The sequence below is a fragment of the Heptranchias perlo genome, unplaced genomic scaffold (genome assembly GCF_035084215.1).
Source record: "Heptranchias perlo isolate sHepPer1 unplaced genomic scaffold, sHepPer1.hap1 HAP1_SCAFFOLD_44, whole genome shotgun sequence".
Classification (NCBI taxonomy): Eukaryota; Metazoa; Chordata; class Chondrichthyes; order Hexanchiformes; family Hexanchidae; genus Heptranchias; species Heptranchias perlo.
In genome coordinates this window covers 5,212,311-5,227,583 of record NW_027139453.1, presented here as the reverse complement: position 1 = coordinate 5,227,583, position 15,273 = coordinate 5,212,311, and the positions used below count along the sequence as shown (strand labels likewise).

Below are 15,273 nucleotides of genomic sequence, written 5' to 3'. Positions count from 1 at the left end.
CACCCCTTATCTGAAGACAATTTCTTCTTTTTCTAGACTCGACAGCCAGGGGAACAATCTCTCCGGATCTATCCTGTCAAGCCCCCTCAGAATCTTATATTCTATTTTATATGTTTCAAAGAGATGTCAGAGGAATAGATGGACATGTTGATGGTGTTAGATGAAGATGGATAGGCGTGGGGTGTTTTATAGAATAAACACCGGCATGGACCTTGTGGGGTGAATGGTCTGTTTCTGAGCTGTGCAGTCCACATAATTCTGGAACCTTAGCCTATATTCGGCCCGTCATGCCCGCGCTAGCTTTTTGAAAGAACTGCCCAATTTAGTCCTACACCCCAGCGATTTCCCCATCACCCTGCAAATTATTCCTCTTCAATGACATGTCCAATTGCCTTTTGAAAGTGCCTATGGAATGTGGTTTCACCGTTCTTTTAGGTATTGCACTCCATCTCATAACAAACCTCGGTGAAAAAATGTTTCTTCATTTCCCATTGAGATGTATTGCCAATTATTTTTTATCTCACAGAGGAGCGGTGGGGAGAGAGAGAGAGAGAGTAGAGGGCGTGAGAAAGACAGAGTAGAAGGAGATAGAGAGGGTACAGACAGAGAGAGTAGGAGAAAGAGGAGAGTAAGGTGAGGAAGAGAGATAGAGAGAGGTTGGAAGGAGACAGAAAGAGTACAGAGAGATCACGAGAGACAGATATAGAGAGAGAGAGTAGGGTGAGAAAGAGAGAAACAGAGAGAATAGAAGAAGACAGAGAGGGTAGAAGGGTAGATAAGAAGAGAGGATGAGACAGAGACAAGCGGAAGATAAGGAGAACACAAAATGAGAAAGAGAGTCAAAGGGGACGACAGTGAAAGACCACGGAGAGAGTGACAGAGAACGACAGAGGGACAGAGAGAGGGAGAGAAACAGACAGAAAGAGAAACAGGGAGAGACGGACGGAGAGAGGGAGAGACAGGGACAGAGCGAGTGATAGAGATTGGTCAGAGAGAGAGGGAGTCGAGTGTGAGAGCGAGAGAGAGAGAGAGACAACAAGGATCACAGCATCACAGGGCGTTGGAATCACTGAGAATGGGGGAAGGCAGTGATCTCTGGAGAAGGCCCAGGCTTCATCCCAGTCTCTGATGGCAGATCTCACCCGGTGTGCGACTGACACCCACACAGAGAGAATGGGAGAGAGAAGAGGGAGCTTTACTCTGTATCTAAACTCTGTTGTTCCTGCCCTGAGAGTGTTTGATGGGATAGTGTAGAGGGAGCTTAACTCTCCATCTCACGCGTGCGGTACCTGTCTTGGGAGGGTTTAACGGGACACTCTGGAGGGGCTTTCACTCCATATCTAATCCGTGCTGTACCTGTCCTGCGAGTTTTTGATGGGACAGTGTCTTGGGGCCTTTACTCTGTATCTAACCGGTGCTGCACCTGCACTGGGAGTTCTTGACGGGACACTCTGGAAGGGTTTTCACTCCGTATCTAATCCGTGCTGTACCTATCCTGGGTGTGTTTAATGGGACAGTGTCGAGGGGGGGGGGCGTTTCTCTGTATCTAACCTGTGCTGTACCTGCCCTGGGAGCGTTTGATGGGACAGTGTGGTGGGGGATTTACTCTGTATCTAACCTGTGCTGTGCCTGCCAGGGTCGTGGTTGATTGGACAGTGTCGAGGGGGCTGCACTCGTTATCTAACCCGTGCTCTTTCTAAAGTGTGAACAGTTCAGACTGAAGTGGTTGATATTCCTCATGCCTCACATTCCGAAGCATTAAACACTGTGACAGTGTTTTATTTTGCTCCGCCCTGTTATTATAAAACTCTCTCTGTTCACCTCAGAAGGTTCTGCCTCTCGCATGGATCCGTGTTCCACCGGCAGATGCCCCACGGGTCAGTGCTGAGTGTGGTTATTGTACCATGGGGTCTATCACTGCCAGTCAACATCATGTGCTCGCGAAAAAGGCCCAACCCACCGACTCCATCCCTCTCCCTGGCGAACGTCTGGTGCAGAAACAGACCATTCACAACCCTCGACGTCTGATTTGAACCTGAGCTGAAACTCGGACCACATATTCTTTCCATCACCAAGTCCGCCTACTTCCATCTATGTATCTCGACCGTCTCCGCTCCCGCCTCTTCTCACCTATTGCTGACACCCTTGTCCGTGCCTTTGTTAACTCGAGACTGGACTATTCCTATGCTCTTCTGGCCAAACTCCCATCTTCCACCCTTCATTAACTTCAGCTCATCCAAAAATCAGCTGCCCGTAACCTAATTCGCAAAAATTCCTGTTCAATCATCACCCCCTGTGTTCGCATTGGCTCCCGGTCCGGCAAAGCCTCGATTTTAAAATTCTCATCGTTGTGTTCAAATCCTTCCACGGCCATCTCTGTAACCTCCCCCAAGACTACAACCCCATCCTCCCCCACTGAGGTATCTACGTTCCTCCCATTCTGGCCTCTCGCGCATGCCCGAATTCCTGCAGTGCACCATTGGTGGCCGTGCCTTCAGCTGAATGGTCCCTAAACTCTGGAATTTCCTGCCTCTGATTCACTCTCCTCCTTTATGACGCTACTTAAAATGCACCTTCTCACGATATCCCTCAATCCACAACTGCCCACCTTCTCCCCATATCACTAAGCCCCACCTACCCGCCCCCCCCCCCCCCATATCCCTTAATCCCCAACTGCAAGCCTTCTCTCCCAATCGCTAATCCCGACCTACCACCGTCTCAACATTTCCTTCAATCCCTACCTACCCAGCTTCCCACCTTCCAAACATATCCCTCAATCCCCAACTAGCAAACCTTCTCCCCACATCCCTAATTCCAACCTACCCACTTTCGACACATATTCCTTAATCTCACCAATCCATCTTCTCCCCATATTGCTAACTCTCACCTACCAACCTTCTCCTCTTATCCATCATTCCCAACTACCCACCTTCTCAAGAGTTCAGAATATACTCCTTTCATTAAGGTGAGTTTGGAGATTGAGAATCACTCCTAGGAGTATTCCAGTTTCTGAAGGGGTATAACGAGCTATTTTGTTCCTGATACTCAAACTTTCCTTCAAACTCTGAATCAACTCCCACACTAACCTGGTTGACTTAACTGCCCTCTGAAATATGGCCTTGGTATCAGACAGGCGCACCGAGCCCAGACGGACCTGCAAAGTCCTTCTCACTAACGACTGTGAACTTGTGCCAAAGTTGGGAGATCTGTCCCACAGACTCGTCAAGCAATAACCTGACATCGTCATTATGAGCCGGGGCTCAGGAGGTAGCGTCTGTCCTCAGAGTCAGAAGGTCGTTCTCTCGGACCCCACACACACCAGAGACTTGAGCATCTTAATCCAGGCCGACAATTTCCTGTGCCAGTACTGTGGGAGCGCTGCACGCTCAGAGGGTCAGTACTGAGTTAATGCTGCATTGTCAGAGGAGCAGTACTGAGGAAGCGCCGCACGGTCGGAGGGTCAGTATTGAGGGAGTGTTGCACTTTCGGAGGGTCAGTACTGAGAGAGCGCTGCACTGTCGGAGGCTCAGTACTGAGGGAGTGCTGCACTGTCGGAAGGTCACTACTGAGAGAGCGCTGCAGTTTTGGAAGGTCAGTACTGAGGGAGGGCTGAACTGTGTGAAGTGTCGTCATTTGGATGAGATGTTAAACCGAGTGTGCTCATCTCGGTCTGAAATGGCCGACCCCTTATCTGGGGAATGGGGAATGACTATTCCCCATTGTTCCAGATTCGCCAGTCAGTGCATCTATCCTGTCAAGTCCATCAATCCTGTCAAGTCCCCTCAGAATACTATATGTTTCTATGAGATGAGAAAGGAATAGGATATGTTGATGGGGTTAGATGAAGAAGGGTGGTGGGAGGCTCGTGTGGAACATAAACCCCGGCATGTATCTATTGTGCCGAATGGCCTGTTTCTCAGCTGTACAGTCCAAGTATTTCTGGAATCTTAGCATACATTGGGCCCATCATGACTGTGCTGGTTCTTTGAAAGAACTCCCCAATTTAGTCCTGCACCCCAGATTTTGCCCCATAACCCTGCAAATTAGTCCTCTTCAATGATATGCCCACTTGCCTTTTGAAAGTGCCTGTGGAATGTGGTTCCACCGCTCTTTCAGGAAATGCATTCCAAATCATAACAAAAGTCAGTGAAAAAATGTGTTCAAATTTCCCCGAGGTCTTTTGACAATTATTTTATTATCACAGAGAGGAGAAATATAGAGTGAGACAACATTGGGCTGAAGAAAGAGAGAGAGTGTAGACAGAGACAGAACGAGTATAGTGAGAGAGAGAGCAGGAGAGAGAGAGAGACATAGAGAGAATTAGGTGAGAAAGAGAGAGAGAGAGTAGAGAGGCAGAGGCAGAGGACAGGATGAGACAGGGTAAGAGAGAGAGAAGGTGAGCACAAGAAGAGAAACAGAGACAGAGGGGAAGACAGAGAAAGATAAGGGTGATAAGGAGAGAGAACGACACAGGGCCAGAGAGAGAAAATAAAAGTCAGGGAGACATGAAATTCACAGGGGAGACAAACAGAGAGAGTGACATTTAGCTCAGGTGGTTCGAGCGTGATATTAATGCCACAAAGGGCGCAGGTTTCATCCCTGCAAGGACCACGAACGTTCTTTGTATTGAGGGCGCAGTTTCCTCTCTTTATTTTAGACTGTGAGCGAATTATAAATGCAAAGTTTGGAAGGAAATTCACTCAGAACAGAGCATCGGAGAAGCATTTTCATGTTGGTGCTGTCAGTCCCGGATCATTCTGTGTCTGTTTAAAAGCGGTGTGCTGTCAGTCCCGGATCATTCTGCGTCTGTTTATAAGTGGTGTGCTGCCAGTCCAGGATTATCCTGTGTCTGTTTTAAAGGGGTGTGCTGTCAGTCCAGGATCATACTGTGTCTGTTTTAAAGGGGTGTGCTGTCAGTCCTGGATCACAGACTCAAGTTGCTGTTCTGAGCCTGAAACCGTAGACGGCTCGATCACACTGGGGATCACAACCCACTGAGGGGAACTGGGGCATGCAAAGCTTTCAATTAATGAAACAAATACTTCAAACAGGAAGAATTGAGCCCCCATAGAAATACGGAGATCAGAGGAGCCTGTCGCTAAGGCAAAGCAGTTATGAACGGAGATTTCAATTTTCCCATTGTCTGCGTTATGGTGCACCTCGGACAGTTCACTGAAACAATATCACAGAACGGGGAGGATATAACTATCACGAAACGGAGAACAAGCTTGAAAAGAAAAGACTGAGGAGTGACCTGATAGAAGTCTTTAAGTGTAATGACAGGTTTGATAGGGCAGACGGAGAGAAGATGATTTCACCAGCGAGTGAGAGCAGACCTCGGGGTTATAAAACGAAGCTAGTCACTGATAAATCCAATGTTAATTCAGGAGAAACTCCTTTACCCAGGGAGTGGTGAGAGTGAGAAACTCGCTACCACAAGTGAGCTGAGGCGACGAGCAAAGATGCTGTTCAGATTAAGCTTGATAAACACACGAGGGAAAAGGTAATAGAAGGATATGTTGATTGGGTTCGATGAAGAAGGATGAAAGGAGGATCATCTGCAGCATAAGCAACGGCATGGACTCTTTGGGACGAATGGCTTGTTTCTGTGCTGTACAGTGTATGCAGGGTGTAAGAGAAAGAGAGAGAGTAAAGGGAGAAAGAGAGAGTAGAGGGAGAGAGAGAGAACACGAGAGAGACAGGCAGAGACAGACAGAGAAAGAGATAGAGTTTGAGGAACAGAACATCGAGAAAGAGAGGAGGGATAAGTAAATAGATACAGAAGAAGATGTTGTTGAAATGCCTGTGAGCTCTTGGCAGCTGAACAATAGCCACTTGTTGCTGCTTCAATGGATTTGCTCCAAGAAGAATTTCGACAAAAACAGCAATTTGTATCTTAACATCAATTGGACTGAGAGACTGGAACAGACATCGAAGGAATGGAGAATGAGCGAGAATGGGTGAAGCCATTGATCTCTGGGAAAGGCCCAGGCTCCATCCCGGTCTCCGTTCGTTGATATCACCCGGTGTGGGATTGAGACCCACACACAGATCATGGGAGAGTGCAGTGGGACTTTTACTCTGTATCTAACCTGTGTTGTAACTACCCCGGGAGAGTTTGATGGTACAGTGTAAAGGGAGCTTTACTCTGTATCTAACCGTTGTTGGACCTGCCCTGGGACGGTTTGATGGAAAAGTGCAGAGGGAGATTGAATCTGTTACTAACCCCAACTTCACCTGCCCTTGGGGTGCTTGATGAGACATTGTAGATGGAGCTTTACTCAATATCTGACCCATTTTATACCTGTCCTGGGAACACTTTAAACTAAGGTGGTTGGCATTTCCCATGCCTCATTTTCCAAAGCATTGATTCCGTGACAGTGTCTCTGTTGGTGAGCCCTCTTATTACACAAATCCTTCTGATCACACCGGAAGGTTCTGTCTCTCACTGGTGTTCGGTTACTCGAGCAGTTCCTTCACAGGTCAGTGCTGAGTGTGGCAATTGGATCATGGTGTGGGGAGGGGGGCATCATTCCCATGGCCCACTATTGTGCAGACACAGAGAAAGTAGATCGTAGTCCAGACACTGAGAATGCAGATCACAACAGATATTGAAAGAGGGGATCATAGCCCAGACACTGAGAGAGGCGATCACTGACAAGACAGTGAGAGAGGACATCACAGTCCAGACAGTGAGAGGGGATCACAGTCCAGAAACTAAGAGAGGCGATCAGAGTCCAGACACTGAGAGAGGTGATCACAGTCCAAATAATGCGAGGGTATTACAGTCCAGACACTGAGAGAGATCAAAGTCCCGACACTGAGAGTGTGGATCACAGTCCTCCATGAGAGAGGAGATCACAGTACAGACACTGAGAATATCAGGAGCATTTTTTTTTTAAAAATGCACTCAAGGGTCATAATCTCTGGATTATTACCTGAGCCAGGTGCAAATAGTCGGAGGGATAAGCAGATTTGGGAGGAGAACACATCGATGAAGGAGTGGTTCCATTTCGTGGGACACTGGCACCTGCACGAAGACAGGATGGAACTGTACCGTTGGGAGCGGCTCCACCTGACCCGGGCGGGGACCAGGATCCCAGCGCCAAGGATAAATCGGGCTTTAAACGAGTAAATGGGGGTTAGGGCTCAGTTGGAAAGTAATATAAATAACAATTCTCGAACAAAAGGGAAGAGACTATCGTCAGAAATTATGCTTCAGGCACTGCAGGTAAAGGAAAAATTGAAAGATGAAAAGTAATTAAATCGGGAGGGAGAAACAAGGAAAGTGTGAGAAATAAAATATTACAATATGGGTAGGGTGTGCGGCCCAAATAAGCGTTCATTATAGAAACGCTTGGAGTATAAGCAACAAATTGAATGAAATGCGGGCACAAATTCAACCGACAGGGTACGAAATGATAGCCATTACTGAGGCATGGCTGCACAACAGTCAGGAATGGGAACTGAATATACCAGGTTGTAATGTTTATAGGAAGGATAGGAGAACTGGTAGAGGGGGAGGGGTATCCTGAGTGATTAAGTATGAATTTACTTCATTGATAAGAGAGGATGTAACGAGAGGTAAGCAGGCAGTGGAAACTTTATTGGATGAATTAGGAAATAGAAAATGAATTAAGACCAAAGTGGGTGTTGTGTATGGATCTTCCTGTGGCAGCTGTGAAGCGGCAGAATGTATAAATGCGGAGATTAGACAAGCAGTGTGTTTGCAAAGGGGATAGATTTTAACTTTCTTATAGATTGGGATAAACAGATGAGCTCATGTCAGAAAGCTAACGAATTTCTGGAGTAAGTTCAGGAAAGATTTCTGCAACAATATATCCGAGGACCAACAAGGGGGCAGGCCATACTGGAATTATCAATGAATAATGGGGCAGATTAGTTAATAGCCTAAAGGTGCATGAACATTTATCTAAATTGGAAAACTGCACATGTCACTCCACTGTTTAAGAAAGGTGACAGAAGGAAACCAGGGAATTATGGACCAGTTCGCCAAACATATGTTTCGAGAAATTACTCGAGTCTCTAATTAAGGATAGTGACTGAACACCTTTAACATTTTCAGCTGATCGAAAGAGCCAGCATGGATTTTGTTTTGAAGAGGTGACTAAAGTCGTGGACAGGTGAATGCCTATGGAGTTTGTTTCAATGGACTTCCAAAAGTCATTCGATAAAATGCCTCAGAAGAGACTGTTAGCTAAAGTTGAAGCAGGTCGAGGAAATGATTGACCTGGATAGGAAATTGGCAGAGCGGCAGGAGACATTGGGACAGAAATCGCTACGAGCGGCGAGGCAACGCTCACTGCAGCTCTTGCGAATGAAATTAACAAAACTACTGACTGTAGGCTCTGTGGCGATCAATTGCTGGAATTCGAACTTCACAAAAATTGTGCACGATCAACCCAGCCTCTGAGCAGCGTGATTTGCTGCGCAGCTGGAAAGGTGTGTGAGGAGAAGACACGCCCACAAAATCGGTAAGGACGAGCAGTCCCGCCAACAGAATCAGGCTGCATTGCTGAAACAATCAAGCAGACTTCATTCCTTTAAAGTTAGCATTCTGTGTGGCATTGTAAATTTTTAAAAAATCAAAAAACAAAGAAATAATCGAATTAAATTAAAGAGACAGAAGGGAAAAGTTTTAAAAAATAATATTGTAGTTTTAATTGTTCTTCAATAACCAAAAACTAATAAAATAAAGAGTAACATGAGAGTCCTCGTTTTTAAAAGTTAATCTTCACTTGTTTCGCAGTCATTAAAACTTACCGAGCTGTTAAAACTCAGTTTGGACATTGTATTTACCAGAATGATACCTGGACTTCAAGGGTTAGACAATGAAGTGAGATTGCACAAACTAGGTTTGCATTCTCTGGAATTTAGAAGATTAAGGGGAGATTTGTTCGAAGTTTTCAAGACATTAAGGGGAACTGATAGGGTAGATAGAGATAAACTATGTCCGCTGGTTGGGGAGTCCAGCACGAGTGGTCTCAGCCTGAAAATTAGAGCCAGAACTTTCAGGAGTGAAGTTATGAAACACTTCTACAAGCAAAGGGTGGGAGATGTTTGGAACTCTCTTCTGCAAACGGAAGTCGATGTTCGCTCAATTGTTAATTTTAAATCTGAGGTTGTTAGATTTTTGATAACTCTGTTAATATTGTGTTTAAGGCGGGCGAATGACGTTCAGTCAGACATCCGCCATGATGCCAATGAATGGCGTAACAGGTTCGAGGGATCAAATGACCGACTCCTGTTCCGACGTTCCTGGTCAATGTCATCACCCACCACAATATTCAACAGTCGGCGCTGCTGACCAGCAGTGACAGAGCAATGAGAGACAGAGAAAGCGGCAAGAGAAAGAGAGACATGAGCAAAACGGTTGATAAATGGGGAGAGGGAGGGAGAGAGAAAAATGAAGATATCGACAGATAGTTCGGGAGAGTGAACGAGAGATACAGACAGGTTTCAAAGAGAGATAGAAACAGAGAGCAGAGAGCAAGAGATAGAGAGAAATCGGAGAGCCCGAAAGAGAGACAGACAGAGAGGTAGCGACGAGGATAGAGGGAGAGACGAGGACAGAGGGAGAGATAGCTGAGGGAAAGAGAGAGAGAGACGCAGAGGGAGACGGAGAGAGAGAGAGAGAGACGAATGGCGGGGGGAGAGCGATGGAGAGGGAGACAGAGAGATAGTGATAGAAAGGCAGAGAATCAGCAGAGAGAGAGAGAGACATAGAGAGAGAGACAGAATTATAGAGACAGAGAGATGGTGGGGGAGAAAGAATGAAAGATACAAACAGAGGGAGAAACGGTCAGAGAGAGAGGGCGGAGGGAGGAAGAAAGAGAGGGAGAGACGGAGATGGATCAATGATTGTAGATGGAGGGAGACAGAGAGAGAGAGAGAGAGTAGAGACAGAGAGAGGACGGTGCTTGTAGAGAGACAGGGAATGAAAGAAAGTGGAGGCTGAGTGACTGGGAAAGAGAGAACCTGAGGGAAAGAGTCAGAGGGATGGGGATGGGATAGAGGGTGTAGTGGCAGAAAGTGTAGTGGCACAGACTGTAGTGCACAGAGTGTAGTGGCACAGAGTGTCGTGGCAGAGACAAAGAGAACGAGTAAAAGAGAAGCTTGAAATTGAAGTTGAGATATATAGAAAGGGAGAGAGTTAGTGACTGAGAGAGGTGGAGACTAGAGGTGGAGAGGGAGAGAGATGGAGAGTAGAGGCAGAGAGTGGGGACAGAGTGAATAACGAAAGAGGATGACACAGTTCAGAGGCAGAGAGACACCGAGAGAGACAATGAGGAGGTGGCGGAGTCACAGAGAGACAGGCAGACAGACTGTGAGAATCTGAATAATACAGACATAGAGATAGTGGGGGCGAGGGAGAAAGAAAGAGACAGGCAGATGGAGAAACAGACAGGAAGAGAAAGAAAAAGTGGAGACAGAGAAACGGAAGAGAAATAGTGAGAGATGGGGATGAGTCAGAGACAGAGAGAGTGAGTGAGAGAGACAGAGAGAGAGAGAGAGAGGAATGGGGAGAGACATGGAGTAGAGGGTGAGAGCGAGTACAGAGCGAGGAGAGTGCGACATACAGAGAGAGAGAGGCTGAGAGAGAGAGAGGGAGAGAGGAAGGGGTGAGATAGCGAGCAGAGGGAGAGTACGAGCAGAGAGCGAGGAGGGTGAGACACAGAGAGAGAGTGAGGGGTCTAGGGAGAGGGACAGGGAAAGAGAGAGAGACTCCCACCGACCGATCTTGTCCCCATTTCACTCAACACAACCACCCAAACCTTCTCACAATATCCCTCAACAAAACGTATCACCTTCTCACCATATCCATCAACCCCACCTACCGAATTTCAGCCCACATCACTCAACCCCACCAACACACATTCACACAATATCCATCAATACCCACCAACTCACATTCTCCACATTTCCCTCAAACTCCACCTAATCACCTTCTCCACATATACCTGACACACGGCTACCCAACTTCTCTCCATAGCCCGCATTCTTTCCTACATCCTTCTCCCAAGATCACTGTAAACCACCTAACCAGTTTCTCACAATATCTCTCAATCATAACCTACCCCCTTTATTCATATTTCCCACAATCACACTTAACCATCTCCTCACCATATCCGTCCACCACAACTACCACTTTCTCCCCATATTCCTCAATCCCCACCGAAACACCTTCTCCACATAACACTCAACCACACCTAACCACCGTCATACAAAATCCAACAATTCCCAACGACCAATCTTCCCCCCATATCCCTCATTGCCCACCGACCTATCTTACTCCCATATCCCTAAATCACAACCTACCCACATTCTCTCCTTATTCCTCAATCCCACCGACACACCTTCTCATCCTATCCCTCAAACCCCAGATACCCAAATTCTCACCATATCCCTCAGTACAACCTAACCAACTCCCAATAACACTCAAATCACAGCGACACAACTCTCCCCGTAACACTCAACCCCAACTGCCCACATTCTCACAACATCACTCAATCCCCACCAACACACCATCCCAACATATCCCTCAATCCCATCTACACAACTTCTCACCATGTCAGTCAATCCCAACTAACCACATTCCGAGATCCCTCAATCAACATCCATGCACCTTAACCCCATATCCCTCAATCCCACAAATCCAACTTCTCAGCATAGTCCTCAATACCCACCTAATCACCTTCCTTCCGTATCCCACAAACGCACCATCTCAGCAGATCATTCAAATACACCCAACCACCTTCTCACAATATCCATTAATTACCACTCAACCACCCTCTCACCATATCCGTCAACCGCACCTACAAACATTCTACCCATATCCCTCAATCCCCACCTACACACCTTCTCCCAATATCACTGAATCCCACCGACCCGCATGCACAAAAATCCCTCAATCCACAACTACCTCCCTTATCCCTGAACCCCCTATTGACGTATATCCGCCATATCCTTCAATTCCCACTTCATCATGGGTGACTTTAATTTACATATATACTGGCCAAACCAAATTAGCAATATTACTTTGGAGCATTAAATTATGGAGTGTGTCCGAGATGATATTTTAGACCAGTATGTTGAGGAGCTAATTTGGGAACAGGCTATCCAAGATTGGGTATTGTGCATTGAGAAGCGGTTAATTAATAACCTTGTCGTGCGGGATGCTTCCGGGAAGAGTGACCGGAACATGATAAAATTATTCATTAAGATAGAAAGTGAAGTCGTGCAATCCGAAACTCGGGTACTAAATCTAAACAAAGGAAACTAGGAAGTTATGAGGAGTGAGTTGGCTATGATAGATTGGGAACCTTCATTAAAAGGCATGACGGTGAATCGGCAATGGCTGACATTTAAAGAACGAATGCATGAATTGCAACAGTTATACATTCCAATCTGGCACAAAAAGACAAAAGGAAACGAGGTCCAAACACGGCAAACAAAAGAAATTATGGATAGGATGAGACCCAAAGAGGAGTCATAAAAATTTGCCAGAAAATGTAGCAAGCCTGAGGATTGGGAGCTGTTTGGAATTGAGCAAAAACGAGCCAAGAGGTTGATTAAGAGGGAAAAATAGAGTATGTGTGTGAACTTGCAAGGAACATAAAAGCGGGTTGTAAGAACTTCACAAGAGGGAACATGATATTGAGATACAGGATCAGCCATGATCATATTGAATGGTGGAGCAGGCTTGAAGGGCCGAATGGCCTACTCCTGCTCCTGTTATCTATGATTCTGTGACTCGGTTGCCTAGATTTCCACCTTCAGCAGATGGTGTCAGATCGACCGTCCATTACACACCCTGCCACATTTTAACTTCGATTCCATTGAAAATAATTGACAGAATATTATGGGCTGATTGCCTGCAATTTCCTAAAATGCTCTCCCGGGGAGTGACGCTCCACCGCAAGTTCCACTGCCGGATTGTGAGTCCGCTGAAGGTCGAATTAACCCCCGGTGTTTAATGGGGGAGAACAAACCCTGCACGGCCTCGGTTTCGCGCTCTCCACAGTTTGTTTGATTAGTTTCCCTGTTCGGGTCTTACACATTTTGACCATTTTAAAATTTTTGTTCTTGAAATGTCTCTCATTTACTCCGCAGATATTTTTGTCATCTCTCAATTCCTTAATATCCTGAAGTAGATTCCAGGTCAGTCAACTCATGAAATTCCATCTAACTCCCGTTTGTCGCCTCCGTTCTGTCCTTTTCCCAGTTCCACTAAAACTGTTTCACTTTTTTTCAGTCCACACTAGAGTTATACCTGAACCGTTACCCTGTCCTTTGTCCAGATACTGACCGATCCGCTGGGTATTTTCACCTCTTCCTTTCATTGTTTCAGATTCACAATAATTGCAGTTTGAACCATTTCTTTCCAGTTTGGTCTGCATCTCTTCTGTTACCTTCTATGATCCAAAGATCTGATACCCTGTTAGTTTTGTGATGTTTAAATAATCCAAACTCATCCTGTTCCCCTCCCACTTACCCGATGTTCTTGTCCACTGAAATGCCTCTCGTATGTTGACAACAAGCTGACTCCGTCCACCCCTTCTTCAACTTCCTGTTCCAATCTGTCCCGGTAGAATTTCGTGAACTGGACCAGTTGGTAACCGTCAGACTTGATCAAGAGCTCAGTGATCGCAGTGTTCGGTCTGTGAACAACAATGGAGTAAACTAAACACATTATCGACCTTCCATCCAGGCGGCTGCAATTCCTCTGACACCAAACGGCTGAAGCCTCCTGTGAGCCACGTTATCAAATAACTTCTGAAAACCCATATATGCCGCATGTGTGAAAATCCATTGACCGATATAGTCACGTCACAACAAAAGCTAAGTCAAATTTGTCAAATACAATTTCAAATGTCTACAGTTAATCCGTTCTAAACTTCCCCGAATCTGAAATGCTCACTAATTACGTGTCTTTTTAAAAGGGGTGTGCTGTCAGTCCCGGATCATTCAGTGTCTGTGTCAAAGGGGTGTACTGTCAGTCGCTGATCATTCTGTGTCTGTTTAAAAGGGGTGTACTGTCAGTCGCTGATCATTCTGTGTCTGTTTGAAAGGCGTGTACTGTCAGTCCCGGATCATTCTGTGTCGTTTTTAAAGGGTTGTGCTGTCAGTCCCGGATCAGAGAATCAAGTTGCTGTTCAGAGCTGAACCCAGAGACGGCTCGATCACACTGGAGATCACAACCAACTGAAACGAACTGGAGCATGAAAAGCTTTCAATTAATGAAAAATTTCTTCAAACAGGAAGTATTGACCCGACACAGAAATACGGAGATCAGAGGAGCATGTAGCTAAGGCAAAGCAGTTATGATGGGAGATATTAATTTTCACATAGACTGAGACACAAAGGCAATACATTTCTAGAATGCATCCAGGACAGTTTTCTGAAACAATATCATAGAACTGAGAGGTTACACATGTCAGGAAAGAGAGAAAAAGCTGGGGCTCTTTTCTCTCGAAAAGAGAAGACTAGGGAGTTACGTGATAGAGGTTTTAAATCAATGATCTGTTTGATAGGTTAGACCTGGATAAGATGTTTCAACTTGAAGGGGAGACCAGAACCAAGGGCCATTATTATAAGTTAGTCACCAATAAATCGAATTGAATCGAATAATGAATTCAGTAAAAACTTCTTAACCCAGTGACTGGTGAGAATGTAAAACTCGCTTCCACGAAGTGCAGTTGAGAAGGATCGCAAAGATGCGTTTAAGGGGAATCTGGATAAACAGATGAGAGAGAAAGAACATAAGAACATATAAAGTGGGAGCAGGTGTACGCCATCCAGCCCCTCGATCCTGCTCCACCATTCAATCAGATCATGCTTCATCTTCTACCTCAACTCCAATTTCCCGCCCGATCCCCAAATCCCTTGAATCCCCTCGAGCCCAAAATTCTATCAATTCCAGCCTTGAATATATTCAATGACTCAGAATCCTCTGTCCTCTGGGTCGAGAATTCCAAGGATTCACATCCCTCTGAGTGAATAAATTCCTCCTCATCTCAGTCTTACATGGCTGACCCCTTATCTGAAGACTATTTCCCCTTGTTCTCGACTCGACAGCCAAGGGAAACAATCTCTCCGGATCTATCCTGTCAAGTCCCCTCAGAATCTTATGTTCTATTTTATGTCTCAATGTGATGGCAGAGGAATAGATGGACATGTTGATGGGGTTAGATGGAGAAGGATAAGCGAGGGGTCGTTGAGAGCTTCAGCACCGGCATGGACCTATTGGGC

The 15,273-nt window shown here is 46.0% G+C and overlaps 1 long non-coding RNA gene across 9 annotated transcripts in view; it reads right to left on the bottom strand.

The window, feature by feature from the left end:
- The window catches only part of LOC137312864 (uncharacterized), a 1,008,715-nt gene that overhangs the window by 880,696 nt on the left and 112,746 nt on the right, over nt 1-15,273 (bottom strand). For all 9 annotated transcript variants that reach the window (XR_010960861.1, XR_010960858.1, XR_010960866.1 and 6 more), the window contains one exon: nt 13,517-13,682. This is a non-coding gene — a long non-coding RNA (uncharacterized lncRNA). The remainder of the gene's footprint in view (nt 1-13,516; nt 13,683-15,273) is intronic.